The sequence below is a fragment of the Athene noctua genome, chromosome 1, assembly GCF_965140245.1.
Source record: "Athene noctua chromosome 1, bAthNoc1.hap1.1, whole genome shotgun sequence".
Classification (NCBI taxonomy): Eukaryota; Metazoa; Chordata; class Aves; order Strigiformes; family Strigidae; genus Athene; species Athene noctua.
Window position 1 is genome coordinate 152,075,405 of NC_134037.1, and position 21,844 is coordinate 152,097,248.

General features: G+C 38.7%; 1 protein-coding gene across 3 annotated transcripts in view; it reads left to right on the plus strand.

The window, feature by feature from the left end:
- Positions 1-21,844, plus strand: part of ROBO1 (roundabout guidance receptor 1) — a 745,923-nt gene that overhangs the window by 26,178 nt on the left and 697,901 nt on the right. The gene's annotated exons all lie outside the window — the stretch shown is intronic.

Here is a 21,844-nt window from a genome sequence, read left to right on the forward strand (position 1 = left end):
TTATTTTGGTGGGAATTTTCTCACAAGATCACTCATTAATTTCAGTGAAGTAAAATGTTAATTTAATGAGTAAAGGGCTCACGGTCTTGCCAGAGTGATTTAGAAATGCGCATCTACCGATCTCTGTACTTCAGACATTATGGGTTTGAAGTACTGTATTTCTTTTCCTTGACTTCATAAATAATTTAGATTAACAAAATCCAGATGGTTTAGAGCTCTCAGTAGCTATGAGTTCAAGAAATTTTTTATCATTTGAAAGAAAGACTCCATACTTTTTCAGTTCTTCTTGCATTTTATTCAGAGCCTAACACTTCAGGTTTTTTGTTTAGGTCTTTTTAAAAAGTCAGTTCTCTTTGAGATTTCAGTGAGAAGGCACACTTGAAAGTAATGAGAATGTGCTTAATGAATGTCTGATGGAATGTGCAGTGTGAAGATGCAGTTTTTTCCAGGGAATTCAATACAAGATTTCCTGAAGAAGCTTACTCTTCTGAACATCAATTTTAGTATTTAAGAGTTATTAAAAGGATACATATTATCCTTTGAACAACAAAAAAAGGACAATGTTTGAAGTATAATATGGCATTTTTATATATTGATTTCTGTAAAACACGTAGCAAATATTCTAGTTTTGTCTCAAAATTCAGGCAGTTATCTTTCATATTCTTTGCTGAAAAATAATCTTGAGTAAGAATTCAAACATTCTTGTTGATTTCTGCAAGATTATGTATTTTAAAAAGCATCAGATTTTCTTGTGAGTTTAGCTGGTGGATGTTGCTTATTAGTGAAGGAAATGCTAGATACATTTTTATCAAAAGCACTGTGAAGAAGCCATCTTCTGTCTTTTTCATCAGCCATATTGTTCTCAGTTTTCTTACTCAAAAAAATGTGACTTTACCATGGATACATATTATGGTTTGTTCATTTATTTTGTTAAATTAAGTTTATTTTAGGATTGCTTCAATTCTAATATTAGTAGTATTCTGATTGGAAAAATATCATCTAGTTAGAGCTCAAACACTTTGACAGATCAGGTGTACTAAGTTATTATAAGTTTTCTGGAAGTGCCAGGAAGCAGAAGCAGAGTTAGATTAGTGGGAGCCGATTGTAACATCTGGGTTTTAAATCAGAGCTGAAGGCTGTTCTTTTTTGGTGTGGTTATGAAATATTCAGACTTTTTTTCCTAGTTCCTTCTAATGTACTAAATGAATGTTTCTCTAAAAGAATTTAAAACTTATAGGTGAAGCTATTACAATATGCTTTCCATAAATCAGAAAAGTGTTTTGGCAAAAAATCAGTCAGGAATATAGGTGTGGACATCTCTGGACTGCTGCAGACTGTATTTTCTCTCTATGGCTTTATTTCTTAGGTCTCGTTTTAGGCAACAGTCAGGATGGAGAAGCACTGCTTGCCACAGTGACTGATGAATGATTGCATAGCTCTAATGGGACAAATAGAAAGAAGAAATGAAAGGGTAGAAAGACATCCCATCATGCCTAGTTAGAACAGTACCCTGTACACTAATGTTATATTTTATGGTTATTTATCCCTTGGCACTATTTAACACCACCAATTTTGAAGATAAATGTAGTAAAAGCATTTTTATCCTGCTGCTATGAAAATGTGCTTTTAATAGATTTAGGTTTTCTTGGGTCATAAGAAAGAAATAGAAAGATTTTGTAGCTTTCTAAAGGACTGTATTATATACAGAGTTTAAAATGTCATAAAGCAGCTTGAAACACTATAGGGAGTCTGTGCAGTAATTGGAAAAATGTTTCATACTAATGTTTGGATTGCATTAGTGTGAGCCGTTGGCATACATTTCGTGACAATAAACATGTCTTTGCTTAATTGTAATTATAGCTTACAAAAAGGCTTAAAGAAAGGAAGTGAGAAAGGTACTTTGGTGAGTATGGATAATGACATTTTAATGCATTTAAGGCACAAGACAGCACTCCTAAAGACCAACTCTATCTTGCATGCACTGTTGATAGGTCAGCTCTACATTTTTATTTAATAATATTTATCAAGGTTAGGATTCCTCTGTTCCACCCCCTCTCCTCACAGATCAACAGCTGGCATGGTTGCCAGCCTGTGTCTCTTCGTCAGATTAAATTCCTGTTAACAATACATGAGCAGATTCTAATTATTCAGTACTGAGCTGTACCAGATTTTCACCGGTGCTGTTGTCTACGTCAGCCCTCCTACAGTAGGTTTTAGTCACTGTAGCAAAAGATAGAAGAACCAGAATTACCCACCTTTGAAATGTCACTTGAGAAAAAAAAAATGCAAGTTCAGAACTTGTAACAGCATCTCATACCTCCGTGGTAGCTCATTGTGAATGCCAAGTTGGACATTTGTGTGTAGATTTGGACCTTGTGTGTTGGGTTTGCATGGCAAGGTTTTGGAGGGGGATGGGGGGTATGGTGCTACAAGGGTAGCTTCTGTGAGAAACTGTTAGAAGCTTTCCCCATGTATGACAGAGCCAGTGCCAGCTGGCTAAAAGATGGACCCACTGCTGGCCGGGGCTGAGTCCATCAGCGACGGTGGTATCACCTCTGTGATAACATATTTAAGAAGGAGGAAATAAACCCCTTGTGCCACAGCAATTGCAACCAGAACCATAACCAGAGTGAGAACATGTGAGAGAAACATTCTACAGACCCCAAGGTCAGTGAGGAAGGAGGGGCAGGAGGTGCTCCAGATGCTGGAGTAGAGATTCCCCGGCAGCCCGTGGTGCAGCCCGTCGTGAGGCAGCTGTGCCCTGCTCCCGTGGAGGGTAGCGGTGGAGCAGATCTCCACCTGCAGTTTGTGGGGGACCCCACGACGGAGCAGGTGGGTGCACAAAGGAGGCTGTGACTCCATAGGAAGCCCACGCTGGAGCAGTCCATGAAGAACTGCAGCCTGTATGAAGGACTCACATTGGAGAAGTTCATGGAGGACTGTCTCCTGTGGGAGGGACCCCACACTGGAGCAGGGAAAGAGTGTGAGGAGTCCTCCCCCCGAGGAGGAAGGAGCAGCAGAGAAGATGTGTGATGAACAGACTGCAACCCCTATTCCATGTTCCCTGCACCCGTGTGAAAAAAGAGGCAGAGAAATTGGGAGTAAAGTTAAGCCTGGGAAGAAGGGAGGGGTGGGTGGAAGGTGTTTTTAAGATGTGGTTTTATTTCTTGTTATCCTACTCTGATTTGACAGGTAATAAATAAAACTAATTTTCCCCAAGTCAAGTCTGTTTTGCCCATGAAGGTGAATGCTGAATGTTCTTCCTGTCCTTATCTCAACTCACAAGCTTTTAATTATATTTTCTCTCCCCTGCCCAGCTGAAAAGGAGGAGAGTTAGAAGAGCTTGGTGGGCACCTGGCATCCAACCAGGGTCAACCTATCACACCCCAACATCTTCATATATTCAGAGTTTCAGTTTCAGACAACTTTAGATCCACTGAAATCACTAAGCTTAAATTCTGAATCTTAAGCAGTCGGGTAATCTAAAAATTTAGGTATTTATTTTCCTGTTGTCACTTGCTTCCTGAAGGATTGAAACACAAATTTAGAACTGGCGTTTCTTGCTTGGATCAGAGTAGCTTGTAGCTGATTACCATGCAATCAAATGCATACATAGTTTATTTTTCTCCTCAGAGTTCAAGCCCTTCAGGACTTTAAGAGCTCTTTAATTAATATCACAGTATCACGGAATCACAGAATCATCTAGGTTGGAAAAGACCTTGAAGATCATCCAGTCCAACCATTAACCTAGCACTGACAGTTCCCAACTACACCATATCCCTCAGCACTATGTCAACCCGACTCTTAAACACCTCCAAGGATGGGGACTGCACCACCTCCCTGGGCAGCCCATTCCAACACCTAACAACCCCTTCTGGAAAGGATTGCTTCCTAATATCCAGTCTAAACCTTCCCTGGTGCAACTTGAGGCCATTCTGTCTTGTCCTATTGCTTGTTACTTGGTTAAAGAGGCTCATCCTCAGCTCTCTGCAACCTCCTTTCAGGTAGCTGTAGAGGGCGATGAGGGCTCCCCTCAGCCTCCTCTTCTCCAGACTAAACACCCCCAGTTCCCTCAGCCGCTCTCCGTACGACCTGTGCTCCAGACCCTTCATCAGCATCATTGCCCTTCTTTGGACACGCAACGAATATGATAGTATAGTGATAAAGTACCTAACTGCTTTCAAGTCTTGTTGGTATAGTTTTGAGATGTAGCTGATTACTTAGGATCCTGAATGTCCTGTGCTGTTTTCAGTGCTACTGAATTCAAGCCTCATTCCAGAGTTCTTAGGATATTTTTCTGCACTAATCCTACCAGGAATAAAAATTTATGAATAACCTGGCCATTTGGGAACAGTGAAGTAAACTGAAGAATCCTTACATTATGACTGCTTGATGGATGTGCTTGTCAGTGCAGTTGGATAAAAAAAATTGTGGGCAAGGTCTGTTAGGACCCGAAGTATGCTTCAGGTAACCAGAAACTGGGATGAGAAAAGTTATGGTAACACCGAAGAAGATAAAATGATCAAAGCTCATCAAGAGAAGCAGTTGTAACAACAGCACTACTTTAACTTAGTAAATTATATTGTGGTGCTACAGCAGAATACTAAGATCAAACCTTTAAATCTTTATTTCAGTATACTTCCAGGAATAACCTCTAGAACTGAAAGCAATAATAGTACTTTTGGGTCAGAGTCACGATCAATATTTAATAATCATCATCATAATAACAAGGGATTTCACCCTGAACTGGATATTGGTGGGAGGGAGTTGCTATTTAAATACATAAAACACACATTTTTTTAACAGGTGCATTTTGTGTACTTCACAAAATCATTTTAATTTCCTAATGTGAATATCCCTAATAAGGGAGAATTGCCATCTAGTTGTGGTTTGTGTCTAAGTCTTAACAACAAGATAGGTCTGCATGACTGAGATGGATAATTTAAAGAAAAAAATACTAGAAGTTTAATTTCTAACCAAGTGGAAAAGGTATACATGTAATACAGAGCCTTCAAGCAGCAAATTTTTTTGGTTGGTCTGGCTTTTTAAAGAATATTTAAGATGTAACTGCTGTTTTCACTGCTGTCATTAAAGACCCTAAAAATAATAGAGCAGAATAACTGACATGTAGCCAAAATGCTTGTGATTACAACATCTGCGCTGTGTACTGTCTTCTATAGATAACATGGATCTTGGCAGCAATGTGGTTAACTGGGCTCCAACATGAGCTACTTACCTAGAGTCCTCATGAGTTGATACTTGGTCTCTAGTGTGCATCACAGCCCAGACCTTCCTATGGGCACTTCTGTTGTTAGCACTGTGAGCTAGATCAAGATGGATGGATAAGATAGCACATGCAGTATCCTATCTGCTGATTGCTGGATAGCTGTATTTTAAATTTTGTGCTGGGCTTGCAATTCCCCATTCTAGCCCTGCCTTTTCCTTTTGCAGTTATAGGTAAGATGATACACAAATACCATGTTCAGAGTTTCTGCATAACAGCAGTCTGTCATTGGGCATGATCTGCTAATGAACACCTTCTGTGTAGTGGAACTTGCTGTATATGAATGGTTATCAATGTGGAATCATTAGGAAAGGAAAAATAATATTCTGTGTAGTGGAACTTGCTGTATATGAATGGTTATCAATGTGGAATCATTAGGAAAGGAAAAATAATATTTTCACACTTTATATAATTTTATGTATATAATTTTTATATCTATTGCTGATATATCTGCATGCAGAATCAAGCCCTCAGCCCTATCAGATTTGGGTAATTTTAATCACAGCTGATAGTCTTTATAATAGAATTTATAGACAGGAATATAGATATGTGGAAAATTTATAGATAAGAATATAGGTATGTGGAAATATATTTTTAAGCTGTGTTATACCACAAATGCCATAGCACAAGTAATTGAAAGTGATTTAGTGGCCAACATTAAATGGTTACCAAATAGGATGATGATGTGAAATGCATTATCTGTATGAGTAACAGGTAACTCAGTCAAGCACAGAGCACAGGCAGATTTTTTCATTGTAAATATGATATTAAGGTATATATCTTTAGGTGAAATATGGTGCAGAGTTTTGCAGATAAGGTGAATTGACTCTGGCAAGCATCTTTAGAAGAGAGGATTTGCTTTGAAGCATTGAAATTGTTAAGAGTAAGTCATGAAACTCTTAGTGAAGACTTTTTGCACTGTTTTCTCTTGAGCAATTCTGAGAAAATTGTTTTCATAAATTATTTTTCTTCCAAAGCTTAAAGTATAACCGTAGGAAATTTAACAAAGCACAGGCTATGACAGATGAGAAAGTTGACCAAGCTCTACTAGGTGAAAAACTGAAAGCTTCTGCATTTCTAGTAACAATTTATGGTTGTAATGTTAAGCTCTTTAAAATGTTCATTATTTTATTCATCTTCTCTGTGTATAGCATAAATACAGATTTTTTTAAAAGATCTGGCCCTCACTGAAATGTAATTAGTCTGACTGGATGTGATGGATCTTTAGATTGCCTGTCCTCTGTCAAATCTCTGGAGGTGGTAGTGGAGAAGTGTCTTTGCCAATGACCTAAGGTATTTTCAGGGAACAGCAGCAAAAACTGGAGAAGGGAATAGTGTAGCCCTCCATGAAACAGTCTTCCCGCTGTTTCTCTGGTGTTCATGATATTGCATTTTCTTTTACTATATTGTGTTAAGATTTTTGCTCTTGGGAAAACAAAAGAGGAACATTTTCATAATATGAAGGGTTTCTAGTCATAGATTTCAGTGGTATACCATGTACCATATTAAATCATTTTGGGAGCTATGTTCTTCAGAAGATGTCCTGTGGGGGACCAGGTAGTTGCAGGGAGTGATCCAATGTAACATGAATCCTCATCTGCTGCAGGAAGAGACTTGGCGAACAGATCAATAAAATATATGGCTCTGGATGGGAAGCATGTGTAGTAGAGGGCAGGTATGGATGCCAGGAGCCAATCTGCTGCGCCAGGATAGACTGGGAGACAAGCATTCTGGTAAGAAGATGAGAAACTCTGGCATAACTCCTTCTCATCTCCCTTGCTGCACCAGGAAGGTTTTTGATATAGGTCCATGGTGGTATTGGTATCCCTGCACTAGCGGCAATCTCTTGCTCTCCTTCCATCAGCTCTTCAGCACTATGCTGTCTGACCCCATCTGAAAGATCCCCTGCTAAGAGGCGATGGGCTTTGCTCTTGGTTTTGCTAACCAGTGCCATGTACAAAGGAGGGAATAACACCCTACAGGTGTGGTGCTCTTGTACACACCTGAACCTCACTGTTAGTGACTTTGCCTCATTTAAGACACGAGGAAACAAAGGTGAGCGCAAATACAGTTAAGTGGTGTGCTGCAAAACATTATGAACTGTATACTGTGTCTTGTACTACACACCTGCATGTGTGTATGTCTTATGTCTTGAAGCAGATTTTGACCAAAAGAAATATCAGAGGCTAGATCTAGCTTCAGAATAAGCATTTAATCCATCTGCGTGGACTTTTATTCCATAGGTGTCACCTTTGAATTACCAATGCCATCTTCAGAACTCTTATGCAAGTGGTTGCTTATGGTTGGAGGGAGTCATTTACTACCCAGTTAATAATTTTTTTCTCATTGGGCATGTTAGTACTGCTCCAGAGGATTTACTTTTCATGTCTCTAATATTTTTGTAGATTATATTAGTGGATAGAGACTGAGTTTTCTGGCAATAAGTCAGATAATTCCGCTTTGTAACTGTTCTTCCTCCAACTTCTTTTGTGAACCTGCTGTAAGAAGAAGCTTGGAAGAAAAGCTGAACTGCATTTATATATCCTCTATGAGCCAAAGCATGTGAGCTCTGCAGCAATAATCATTGTCTGTCTGACTTTATTGAGCATCCCTGTCAATTCATCCTACAAAATATGCTTTTCATGTACTGTAAGGTCTTTTTAAGGCATCTGGGACCTCAGTATGGGTGTACTAACACCAGCACTAGAGATAAATCATTAAGAAATCGTCCTTCTGACATGAGAAAACAAACTGCTTGATATATTCCATATAAAAGCCTCTTGAATCATTGGGAAGGGAGTTCCCAAAAGGGAGGAGAGAATCAAAATCCTACAGTGAAATGTAGAAAATACTGCCCTCCCCAATAAAATCCTTTGCAATAGTCACAATTATTTGAAAATTAATCATTTATATTTACAAGCATAATAAACCCCAGTAAACCCAACTCACATATTTAAAGGGAAATGTTTTATGTCTTACATGCCCACGTTGGTTATTTTTAGGAAGTTTCTAGAAAACGTCAGCTTGCTAAATTAATCACCTACAGGAGTGATACCTTGGATCCTTTTGCTAGTATTTATTAGAATCAGACACCATTGGGATATACAGATAATGCTTAAAGACAAAGAGAAGGTGCTGTCCTTCCATAACCCAGAACATCAGTTTGGTGTCATCTTTTTATGTACCATACTTCCGTTGCAGTGCAAACTGGTTAAATGTCTTTATTATCTGTATTAAAGGATGAGTGCAACTCTTCCATGGAAATATGCAGTAAGAACTCTGTGTACTGACATTTGCCAGTGACTCCAGAACTCTATTTCTATGGGTTTCCTTACCCCTGCTTATGTGAAGCTGAACAGACGACACTTGAATATTTAGGCCTTGCCTTTTCTGAGAACTTCATTCATAATGATTATATGTTCTGCTAGACTGACAGTTTGTGGTAGGGCAATTCATTAAGGTTAATTGAAATCTGAAAGGAGGAAAAAATATATCTTTGGACACGAGTGTGAATTATTGAGAAATAGTGTAACGTACATGCTTCTAATTTTCAGAGTGCATAATAAATAACATACTGATTTTTAAAACAACAAAGGTAATTTCACGTTTGAAGTAACTGTTAAAAATCAGTGTGGAATTAAAAATAGCACCTTTTGCTTCCTCATTAGCAATCATGATTCTTTAATCAATAGCAGGCAGGAGAGGTGACACAAAAACCTGCATCGCTGCTGAAGCAGAGAGGATATTGACATTTAAACAAATGCTTTAAACATACTGTGCTTACTCTTCTAGTTTTAATATTGAAGGCTGGTGGGGGAGCTTGTCTTATTTTATCATTCATATTAATCTTGCATGCACAGCAAACTTAAGAGTGGTTCTTTTTTGTTATTTTCTACATGAAAGAGAATCACAAACCAATCAAATCCTCCATTTCTTTCAAGAGATTGATGGAAACCTCTGTAGCATTTGGGACTTGGGAGATATTTCCATTGATCTCAGTTGCTATGACCATGGGTAACAGCCAGAATAACCCAAAACAAGCAACCTGTCATGATTTCTTCATCCTAATGATTCATATCTAAAACTTTTCAGCACCACTGTTGAGAGAATTTGTATCTGCACTGATTTTTTTGGGGACGGGGAGAGTTACACTGAATGAAAAAGATGAAAATGTAGCTAGTTGAGATATGGCATCTAGCTTTCAGCTGCATGTTTTGGGCTTGCTTATCGCTGCAGCTCTGGCAGTGTGTTGGTCACCATGAGCTAGCTGTAAGACAGTGGACCTGGCTTCCCTGGTGAGTTTTGACTGTGGTTGTGTCCTGGTTTAAACCACAACAGGCTGGAATCTCAGCCATGGCATCACCAGCTGCTCCATTTAGCCAAGGATTTTTATGCAGATGGCAAGGAACAGCAGGCAGTTGAGTTTCTCTCTAATGGCTTAGGTACTTAGTGGTGGGAAACAGTGCATATTCTTAGAGGTGATTCACAGTCCTCTCTCTATTCCAGAATGAGTGCCCGTATCACCAGTTACAGGGGCCTGTCCTATCCTCTCCTTCCCGTTCTGCTTGTCCTTCCTCTGCTCCTATGGAAGTGTACACTGAATTCTTTCAGCTGATGAGACTGTGAGTGTCCTATGGCAAACCATCCTGTTGTAAAACAGGTTCACGAGAGATGTGATAATTCCTTCAAAAAGTGAAAAAGGAACTTTTGTCAGTGATCCTATCTGTCCCCAACAAAGGGCTGTCAGCTGCAGAACCAGGAGCACCACTGCCTGCCTCCACCTCTGCTAGAAGGCTAACAGTAGACAGTGGCAATTTTTGTTTGTATGTGAACACCTGACAGGTAAAGTGAGCACCCTGGGAAATTTGTGTGCTGGAACATCTCCTCTGTGAGTCCAGAGTTACTGTGGGTGGGATAGCTGTGAAGTTTTGGTGCTGCTGAGCATTCTTAAAACAGCGTTATTCATTTAGGTATGTTGAGGATTTTAATACTGAAACATCGAGTGTCAATGGACAAGAGGTGTCAAGATTTAGTTGTGCTGGTGTTTCAGGAATCTGTTTTTTGATTAAGTACATAAAGTCCTTTCATGGATTAACCACACTTGGTTTTTCTCACACACCGGTGCGGTTTTTCGTTTGGCCCTAACTTCCTATTTTTGCTTTTTGATGAAAGCTGTGCAAGACCCTGACTTGAAAGTACAGGAGTCATCCTGTTGATGTCAGGAGAGGTAATGAGATCTGTAAATTATATAATGTGTAACTAAGAACATAAAATATTTGCAGAGTAGTTAACTTTCAGTGGGATTTGGGAATTACCAGTGTTGTATTTTGTGATTCTCTGTGAATTAATGAGAAGTAAAGATGCATATTTGTGGTGAATTAGTGCTTTGTCCTTTCTTATTTCATAAGAATGATGATTCTTGAGCTAATTTTTATGCTACGCTAAGATCCTTGAATTTTCAAATGGCATTAGTGAAGGACATACTGACAAAAAAAAAAAAATGTTCTGGCTATATAATCTCTGCTAAAGGTATTTGAAGAGGTATCATTCATTACAGGGAGATTTTTGGGTTTTGTGCTTTGGAACTGTGTGATTCATGGAACATTTTGTCCATTTTGTTGGGGGTGTTTTGGGCATTGCTTTTAACATCAGTTGCACTTTTAAATGCATTTAACCAACTTGACAGAGCCACCTACAACTGGAAGAGCACTTCTTGTTAATTTATGTAAGTAGACAGAATGAAAATACTTTTGAATCCCTACTTGTAAAATTGCCATGTTCAGCAGAACCAAGAATTCAGCTGAGTACTGGAAAAATAATTAAATGAAAGAAAACAAAATTAAAGACTTCTAGAATCAGTTTTGTCTTTTTTTTTTTTTTTTAGCCATTTGACTTTTTTTTTTAATGTTATTACTTTTATCACTCTTAATTCTTAAGCTCCTGTGAGGGCAAATTCCATACTCCATTCCCTGGGAGATGAGCTGTGGGAGGGGGATGTACGACTTGTATGTTTGGTGTGAATGTGTAGTTATTCTTTTTAGTTCCTGTATGTTTTCATTGTGAAATTTGAAGAATGGTATCAATCCTCAGATCATAATTAACTCCTCTCCCTAGGTTATTGGGTATAAACAGGGCCAACCATAACAAGCTGAAGTCTAGAAAGGAGGAATCTTCCGTGACGTGGTTCCCTCCTTAGTGCGTAATTCCAATCTAGCTGTAAAAGTATCCATCCAACATTCTGGCGAGGGCAAAGCAGTCTCGGCCCGGGGATATTTTATTTAATTTGCTGCCAATTAACAAACTTCTAAAGACCGGTTTGGGTATCGAGGAGCAAGAGCGGGCGGAAGCACTTAAACACCGCAGCAAGTGCCTCCGCCGTCTCACCGCGGCGCGGCTGGAGCCGGAGCCCTCCTCTCCCGGACCCTCCCGCCCCGGCGGGCGGAGGTCCCTTTCCCTCAGGCCCTGCGCGGGCCGGTGAGCGCGGGCAGCCGTCCCGCTTCTCGTCTTCAGGCCTGAGCCCAGGCGGGCGCCCCCGGGCCGTTGCGGAGCCGGTTTCCCAGGGAGCAGCGGTCCCTGCGGGCGGTGTTGGTGTGGGGAGGGCGGGCCTGACCCGCGGGAGCCGGGCGGGAGGCCGAGCAGCTTGGCGGCCGCCCGGAGCCCCGCTCCCAGGGGCAGAGGTCGCCCAGGCCGCCACGGCCGGCAGCGGCGAAGCAGTCGCAGGGCTCTGTGGTTGCCAGCTAACAGCGGTTTATAGGCAAGTGCTTCTGCCACCGTTACATTTATTTTAAAACAAAGATCTCGGTGTGAAATTGAAACTTAGTGTTTCATCCCACTTGTTTGCGGTGCAGGGAAAAAAAAAAGAGATTTTGACTTCTTGATGGATTGCATCTACTTAAAGGATGATTATAATTAGTTGAAATAAACATCTAGAAGGTAATGAGCTGTAGATACCGCTATCCAACTTTAATATATACTAATGAAAGTAAGGGAAACTTTCGGTGTTCTCAACCGAAATGAAGGCTGTACAGGACATCCTTAGTGATGCAAAATGTGATGAAACACTCGTGTTTGAAGAATCTTCTTTGTAAATTGGTGATAAATTAACGAATTATGAATGAAAAATTAGTTATTTTTAAGTTCTTTATAAGGGTTGTCCATCTTTCATGATGCATAGTTTGAATATGTATTTCTGGCTGCATCAAGCATCAAAGTAATTCAGTTGGAATTTTCTTAGCACAACGTAATTGAGAAGCAATGCTTATCTTCAACAGATACAGTTTCAGTTTGTCTGTAAGAGTGCCATTCTTGGTTTTAAGGATAACACTGAGAGCTAAAGATCTAGACTCATTTTATGTAAGCCTGTGGAGTTTGTTTTTTGTGGTGTAGCTGCTGGTGCAATAATCAGTGCTGCAGCCCTCTACAGGTTGTGGATTATCTGCATACCATGATGATTATGACACCATATTAAATATAAATTTAAAAACTCTTTACACGTTACTATGAGTGAATGGGTGTATATGCTATGAGATCCGGTTTTTTAGGTAAATAAGGCAATTTTTAGACTTTTTTTTTTCTTTCATTCTTACCTTGTGGAGGGCTTTTTCTTGTGTCTTTGATAGATGGTTTGTTCAGTAGAGTTATTCAGACATTAGATGTGATACTGTTCAGAATTTACTATCTTTATATCTTGAAAGAGTTTACAAGTTCACACATGGCATATGATATGTTTATATTCCCCAGGGAGGAATACATGAAACAGTATTGTATAAGAAATGAAAAGATAGAAAGGGAGTCAAGGTCAGACAAATGGATTTCAAGAAAACATCTGATTCTGGCACAAATATAGTAATTCCTTTTGTTTCAAATCACGAATCTGGTTTGTCTAAAAAGATATTTTTCACCTATTGACTTAAAGCAGGTTTAGATACCATTTTGGTTGAATGACTGAAGTATCAGGTTTTGAACAGTTACAGTTTATGACTGTCAGTTTACCAGTACGAGGTAAAACAATATGACCTTCATCTGAATGAAATTAAGGGTATCAACTAGAGGTTTTTATTGGTTATTATTATTAAATATGAGTGTAGATAAGATGATGAAATTTCTGTAGAATAGACCCTTTCTGGTTTGAATCTGTGCAGGACTAGCAACAGGTGGTAAGGAGAAAAAAGTATATAGTTGTTATTTTGGAGTTTACTTTTAAAAGCTCCAAAAGGCAGTGCTTGTACTTAATTGTATTAGTGTTTATGTGGCATCCGGAGAGATTACGCAAGCTGTCGTTGGATGAGAGACAGATGGCAGTGGTGATACAAGCTAAGGAATTCCCACCTACCTGCCCACTACTCTGTGTCCTGCCAACACAACTGTTTCTCAGGTTGTTGTGTTCCAGGCTATGAAAATAATTAAAACTTTTAAAAGAAGTGCCTTTCTAAAATGCTTTTGAGAAATAGGAAATTCTTCAATTTCATATCTATCTCTAGCTTTACAGGTAATCAGTATCAGTAAGTAATCCCAACTTGGGTCATTCTTAAAAACCAAAGTTTTTTTAATGCTCTGCCTATCTGTGTCTCTTTCCAGTAGCCCAGTTCTTACCTCCTCTGGGCCAAGAGGCCATCCAGCTCTTGGATCAGTTAGGGTCTTCCCTGAATCACGTCCATGTATTTCCAGAATAGCACAGGAAGATCCCCGGGCTGTACTCCAAAGGGGGAGTTTTCTAGCCCCTGGTTATCCCACTTCCCCTTCAGTATATGAGCAGACCCTGCCATTGCAATGTGACTTCTTTTGAACTATCTGTTTAAATTTTAAACTGTTTTCTGGAGTGTTCCCTTGGGTGTCGTAGAGAAAACTTTAATCTCATGACTGTGCTGAGAGGCATGAAGAAGGTCCCATGGTAGTTTCTTCTGACAGGGAAATAGATGCTGCCTCACAAAACAAGTTTGAATTTTACTCCCAAAGTCTCCAGGCAGTTTCTTTGTAGCTTAGCTAACAGGCACGGACAACACATTAAAAAACACAACGTAAACCAAACAAAAAAATATAAAAAGAACTTAGTAGGAACAGGATTTCTTTTGCTGGCAACAAACTTTTCAGAATCTTAATTTTGTATCTGCCTAATTATTTTAGACACTAATTTTTGATTTCCAGCTCGAAATACATTCACAAAGCAATTTAAAGACTTCTCAATGAAAATTTACTGGGGTGCCCAGGTGGTGTTGTGGCTTTCAATCAATAACAACTCCTTTAATAACATAGTAACCTGTTGACAAGAAATGTAGTGGAAACGTCTTTCTCTAAATCAGTCAAAGGGGATAAGCCCAGAGAAGGAATGGAAGCTAAATTCCCCAGATCAATAGCTACAGTAGTGTATGTGTCACACTGTTGTGTGGCAGGAACTGCGGTTGAAACAGAAGTAGTTATTGATTAATTTTCAAATTTCAACTGTTCAGTTACTTAGAGTTTTTAGAGCACCTGATTAGTGGCCCTGGCTTTAACGATGTACAACAGATCTTAGACTGTGGGGTTTTTTCCCCCCTTGTGTATAACCATGGTCTGATCAAAGGAGTTGAACTGACTTGCATAAGACAGCACAGGGAAGTCACGGGTGCGGTAGAGCTGCAAGCAAGTGCCCTGAGCACTGGTTTGCCCTTCCTCTACTGGGAGGGAAGAGTCCTGTCTCTGCAGGCAGTGTTGTGCTGACTCTGAAATACAGCAGGACAGGGGCAAAGACTGGGGAAGAGGACAAAAGTATCTTTCAATAAACCGCCATTTACCTAACTGGGCTGGTTTCTTTTTTAACCCTGTCTGTGATTTGTGCTGCTCTTGCATGTCACTGTATGCTCCTCTAACAGCTTTTGAGTGGTAGAATACTTGAACCAATTAAAAGCCATTGTGGGGAAGAAAAAGACAATAAAAAGTAAAATTGGAAGGTCTGGCAAACTGTAGGTTTTTTCTGCAGAGTAAGAACGTGTTCCTCATGTAAAGTAAACAGATACCATTCACTCTATTTCATGGAGCTACATGATAAGCACAAACTGAGGATATCTCATTGATATTTGCTGCCTTTCCCCACTCAGTGGGAGTGTTTGGAAGAGGAAGTTCACTAAGAAAGGTAGGAGGACAGCGATAGAGCATACTGGTTACTTAAAGGTGACCTGCAAATCAATTTGACGTTATTTGATGATACACGCTTAGGGCCCCCAGTAATAACCATGCTTTTAGCATGTTATTATCCAGCCTTGCCTGGGTCACTGCCCTCTGTTCATAGATTGTCATCACATCAACTCTGCTGGACCATGAGGCAAGCTGATAGTCTTCACTGAACTGCATAGTTTGGTAAGCCATTCACTTTTAACTGCGTTAAATATTTTTAAACTCTAAGTATTTCTAAAAAGCTTTTTGGACAGAACTGTACTTCATGGGAAAGAAATTCAGACTTCTCTCTTTTTTTTTTTTTTGTCTTTAAAAAGCTAAATACATGCCCTCTTATGTTTATTGCTTGATTGAGAAGGAGAAGATTGGTAGGAACTTTAGTATAGTTGTAGAGGTGGCAGCCACAAAGTTATCTTCATCTTTATTGGTTTGCCTTAGAAAGGAAAGGGGAGAGAGCATTGTGGGAGGAGGATAAGTCTTTTCAGCATATTAAGATCAAATTAAACTATTCCAAATGAGCCTGAGAATCTGCTGGGTCAGATACATATGAAAATACATTTCCAAGGAAGAGAAATCATGCAAAGGAAAGCAATAAGATGATCTCAAAAACAGGATTTCAAAGTGAAAAGGGAGCTAATTAGACTGTTAACTCCTGAGGTGAGAAAACTCAGTCACACCATCAGTCTTTGCATATGCAGACAGATGCAAATAAACTGTTCTCCGTGACAACATGGAAGACTTCTCTATATGTCTGGCAAGTCTTTCCAATGATAGAGATGGCAAAGCAGTGAAATGGATTAGTTGGGGAAACTGTGGGATATCCATGGTACAGTAGCCTCAAGAATAGCGTAGGAATGCATCTGTCAGGAATACCATGAGGTATATTTGATTCAGCCTTTGATCAGAGGGCTATACCGGATCATTTCCCAGTGTCTTAATCCACCACTTTTTTCATGTGTGACTGATGTCTAAAGGAAGGTCAGAGTGCAGGGGGTGCAGAAAAGATTTGGGAAGAAGTGCATCAGAGACAAAAGATAGCATTTTAATTGAAAATACCAATATAGATAAAGGTTCTATGGAGAACAGAGAAAGGATAGGTTCACAAATGTATCTGCAGTGACTGTAAAATATCTATAACTGCAAAAACAGTAAATTCAAAGTGCAGACAAATCTATTCACATGCAAGCATAATTGACACTGTGATAAAGTATATAATACGTTAAATCATACTAGGGATATACAGATTTAACCTTGAGAGAAACAAAGATTCTGAGATGTGACTCAAATTATCTTTTTCTTAAATATGTAGGGTCTTTGTGTTTGTTTTCACTGTCACAAGATGGAAGTGCTGGGTTGTTCTAGAAATCTCTGGAACAATATATCTAGTGAGCATATGTTCTGCTTTTTTTTAAAAAAAAAAGTTCTGAAATTTTACTTACAACTTTGCTGTAATTTTTACATTAAATAAAAATAGTGGCCTTCTGGTTATATCATATAGCTGTCATAGAAATGAAATTCAACATTGAAGAGTGACCAAATGTGAGCCCAAACCTATATTCCTCTTTCTCCATTTCAATCTCAAATTCACACTCCACAAACTGCAATCAGGTGCAATACAGAATCTTTTTGATTATAAAATAGCAGTACTTGGAAGTACTTGGAAGTACTGCTTGAAAACAAATGATTACTTAAATTTCCAACTTCCCCTCTCAGGGATAGGTCCATTAAATCACTACAACTAAAACTGTTTGACATAGCAAGAGGGTTGGAACTAGATGATCTTTAAGGTCCCTTCCAACCCAAGCCATTCTATGACATACTGAAATACTAAATTTAGGTAACCCATGAACCAGCTATGGATATATCTGTATAAACAAGCAAATGGAGAAATTCTGCTTAAGATTTCTGAGACAACCTAATACAGAAATCCATATGACCTTATTATTAATCCTTATCATATATCTGCTTATGTATTTAACAGAAAAAATGAACTGTATTGGAATTTGCTGTGCCTCAAGCAAAGATTGCTTCCACCTTACTTGAAGGCGAATTGTCTATCTCTTTAATCCATCAGAATAGGATGCTCTGTGCGTCTGAATTATTAGCTGTCACAATTGAAGTCTTTATTTGCAAAAGTAATCTTCTGAATCCTAATGCTGGTTAAGAACTATAATTTTGTACTTGTATTGGGATTTTACAGCTACACACACTCCCAAAAGAAATAGTGGTCACATTTTAAAAAATATACACGAGTCTAGTAAACACTGATGGGGTGGGCATAGGCAATAGAACCAGCCCTTTATGGAGAAGCAATACATTATTAAGTATAGAAAAATGTTAATATTAATTTTGTTTTTTCAATTTGGTTGTAAAGCTATATTTGAACCCTCTGTATGGGTATTGAGGTTGAGAAATGCCCATTATGTGTCCTTAAATAGCAATTTGTTACATTTACATGTGCAGGGAATGATGCTTTTGTACAAATTCTGAGTTCCATACATAAAATATGAAACTATTATGAAGATATAGTGGCCATCTTTATGGAGTTGAATTGCCTTATAATTTTGAAATACAACAGAATGACCAAGAGCATGCTATAAAAATCTTAATTTAGGAAAATGTGTATGTGAAAGTGATTTGATAGCAAATGGTAATTATGTGCTTCTGTATTGCTGTAGACAAACTGATAGGAGACGGGTTTTGTTTTTATTCTCAGTATGAAGTGTTTTTTTTTTTTAAAAAAGTCAGCTGAAACCTTGTCTGCAGAGTCCTAGCCTAAAGCAAGATTTTTACAGTCAAGTTTTAAATCCCTTGATGTATCTGTGTTTGTAATGGAAATGCTAACATAACCTTAGCTGTTACAGGGCAAACAATATTGCAATAATAAATAATGAACAAAGTGGTTTAATAATTTGAAGCAAATCATGTCATGGGCCTGGCAGGATTTTATGACTAAATTATATGGGCAGGAACCTATCAATGGACATGCTGCATAAATACCATAAATAGATGGACTAAGGATGTGTTCATGAAGCTGAAACTACAGTTTTCGTGGTCTAGGGGATAAAATGTGCAGGAGACTGTAGGAAATTGGGTGGAAGCCTTAGACAAATCAAAAACCAGAACAAATGATCAACGTGTCAGTTTTTAATCAATGGCTATTATCTCTAGTGCTAATGATCTGTATGGTACCTCACTAAATCTGTGGAGCTTCTGAATATGGATATTTGGTTAATGATCCATTATGTGGCCTGTTGGTAAAACTTCTTTCCTTCTAATTGCAAAACATTTTTTCTCCTTTTATTTTCAGTACCATGCATAACCTGACTGAATGTTTTTTCTTTATAATTTAACGAACAATAGGAATTTCCCTGGCATGGTTTGGATCTGGTTCAGTCAGGCTAGTGTCTTCTTTCTGACAGTCACTCATGTTCACTGTGTGCTTCTAAATGATGCAATGACTCACAGTGTAGGAAACGGCTGATTAATTTACTCCTTTCTGATCTTTGATACCAAGAAGGACATCTGTTTTCCTTCAAAAGGCGAAGTGCTTGATCCTCAGTCAACTCTTTTCTTTGGCTTAAATCAACAGCAACTAAGGAAGAGGGCAGTGACCACAGGCATGCCTGGACTTACTCGGTTATTAGAGCTGTGAAGAAGAGTGTCTATGGTTAGGAGCAGGCAGGATGTGGGAAATGGCCCCAGCTCAGTGCAGTACTGGTATGGCTCTTTTTGTCCAGAGCAGAGATGGAAAGCTAAAGAACTGTGAAGCCATTGCACCAGCCCCATCTTAATCAGGAAGGGTCCCTGCTTAGGCAGTTTTCTCTAAGGGATTGTTAAAGGAGCAGAAAAAAGATGCTTTAGGTGGTAATTCAGTACTAGGGAGACTTTATATAAAACGAAAGTCCTGTCTTCATACTACAGTGGCTTTGTATCAGGGCCACAAGATGTGGTAATAAGGCTGAGATTTTGGAAAGATTGTACTTTCAGGTTTCTCTGACCAAACACAGTATTTTAGAAGGAGGAGCTTTAAGTGGTCTCAAAATGTGTTTATTTTTTTCTCTGTGGGACTTGGTTTTAAGGGCTTGCATTGCAGCAGGCATTCAGAAATGTTCCGGTAGTGCACAGCAGCTCTTTCCAAATTCCTAGCATGATTTTCTTCTACTTGACATACAGTCACAAGCAAGTCATTATGCTGGTGTTAATGTATTGGTTTTGTAGCTATCTGACACTTCTGCAGACCATACCGATGGTGATAGGATTGTCAGGCTGCTATGCAGTCGGAAATGAGGACAGCAAGAGAATGATCCAGCATAGTCTATAAAGCTAGGGATAAGGCTATGGGGTTAGACTAACTGAAGTCAATTTGTGAAACACCCTTCACCTAGGAGTCTTGCATCCAGAGAGATCATGAAATTTGTCTCATATTCCATGACTTTGTCTATAGCTTCAGTAACGTCTTTCTCTGACTGTAGCCCTTCAGGTAACAAGGCTCCATTTTAGTTCAAACACTGAGGTAGGAAACTCTGGTGATCATCTCAGTACACGTAATTTTCTAGCTAAATTAGTTTTGAGAGATCTTAGTTTACTCATCTGTGACAAAAATAGGTTGTATTGCCTTAAAACATAGAATCATATTGTTATTATTATTTTTAACCTGTCTCTATATTATTGTTATTAATCTGTCTCCATGCTTTAGATGTTCTTTGAGAGAGTGCTCTTTGTTTTCAAGGGAGCCAAATTAGGCCACTCTGATTTGATATCATTTAATATTCCCCTCTTAACTCATCTACTTATAGAAAAGCGTGGCAGATGTTCTTTAAACTCTAGGGAAGGCTCTGTGAGCCTTTACCAGGAAATCTACGCTCACACCCTGTCACACAGCAGAAAAGGGTTCTTTTTGCTGGAGCTCTCCTAAACACAATGTACACAATGGTAAGGGTTCTTGATATCAGAAGGCAGACATTCCCACGATTTCAGATCTTGATATTGGCGAAAAGAAATAAAGGGGGGTGTGTGTGTTTATAAACATGGGAATGCTAAGATTTATGTGTATTGTTCAAATTTGTTACTTTCATTTAGGCAAGGTAAGGGCAGAAACTTATCTTTTAATAAGATTGAACTAAAATTTTCACTCATTATAGTTTAACTACCTTTAATGACTTAGGATCCTATTAAAAGAGAACACAGCTTTTCTCCCATCTCAGGTCATAGCAGTTGAAATCTATTAAGTCATGTCTGTTACACATTACAAGGAATGCAGGGATAGCCCCACTTGTAAGGTAATTTCAATAATGGGCCATTGGTTTTACGATTCACTGCCAAATTTGAAGACATGCACTGTTTAGGCCACACTGAAGGACTGCATTGTATCTTTCTAGTTCTTTGTTACTAGCTGGTTGCTGTTTCTGGTACCCATCATTGACTTATACTGCTGTGTTTGACAGCTTCTCATCCTTGTTTCTCTCTTGTGAAGCTCTTGTGTGGTCTAGAGCATGATTAGTTTCGTTCTGTGCTTAAAATTGCTTGGGATATTACCTGAAGTTCTGTATTGTTGTTAGAGATATTTCATTCTGTGCTTTTCAGTGATTAATTCAGCTAAAGTGACTTTACCAAGGTCTTTTGCAGGAATTGGCAGTCAGATTGCAATTCCCCCACTCCTAAACCTTTCGGAGCTTCTCTCCCCCAAACTATTTTCAGTAAATGAGATTGTATTGTACAGTATATAGAAAGTATCCTGCAGTTAACATTTTTCAGAGTGGAAAGGATTGATAAGGTTGTTCTAGGAGAGAAAGAAAATGGAAAACAAATGCAGAGTTATTAAATTGTCCTTTGTTTTTTTGTTTTTTGTTTTTGTTTTTTTTTTTCCCCTGAATATGAAATTCATGCTTCAAGGCTTCTCTAAGAGAAGATCTGAATAGAAAAAGCATCCCAGTCCAAGCTTGTACCTACAGATACTAGGTATTACAAGCACTTGATGCCAAGGATTCTGGAAAGTCCTTTTGTGTCTTTTTCTAATACAGGTCAGATGCTTATACTCCCTTGTAAAGTTTAGTTCCTTGTACTGCAGACACTAGCTGTATGGATTAATGAAAATTAATGTTGAGCATCTTCTCAAATCTGCTATGAAGACATTGTAACTTATTTTTATTACTTTTTATTCTTATTTGGATTTTTTTTTAACTTATTTTCTGTCTCTGAATAATAACTGTACTCCCACCTTCTTTTCTTAAAAAGAAAAAAGTAGTCTGTTGTAGTGTCAGAAATCTTTCTGATAGCTGTATTTTACCATTTGAAACGCTGTGATTTCAACAGAAGAACAAAGAAAGGGATTGGAAATGAGGTGTTATTTCCCTGTTCAGACATAGCTTTCAGTAAAGCTTGGGAAGGTTGGTTGTGTGACATACCTCA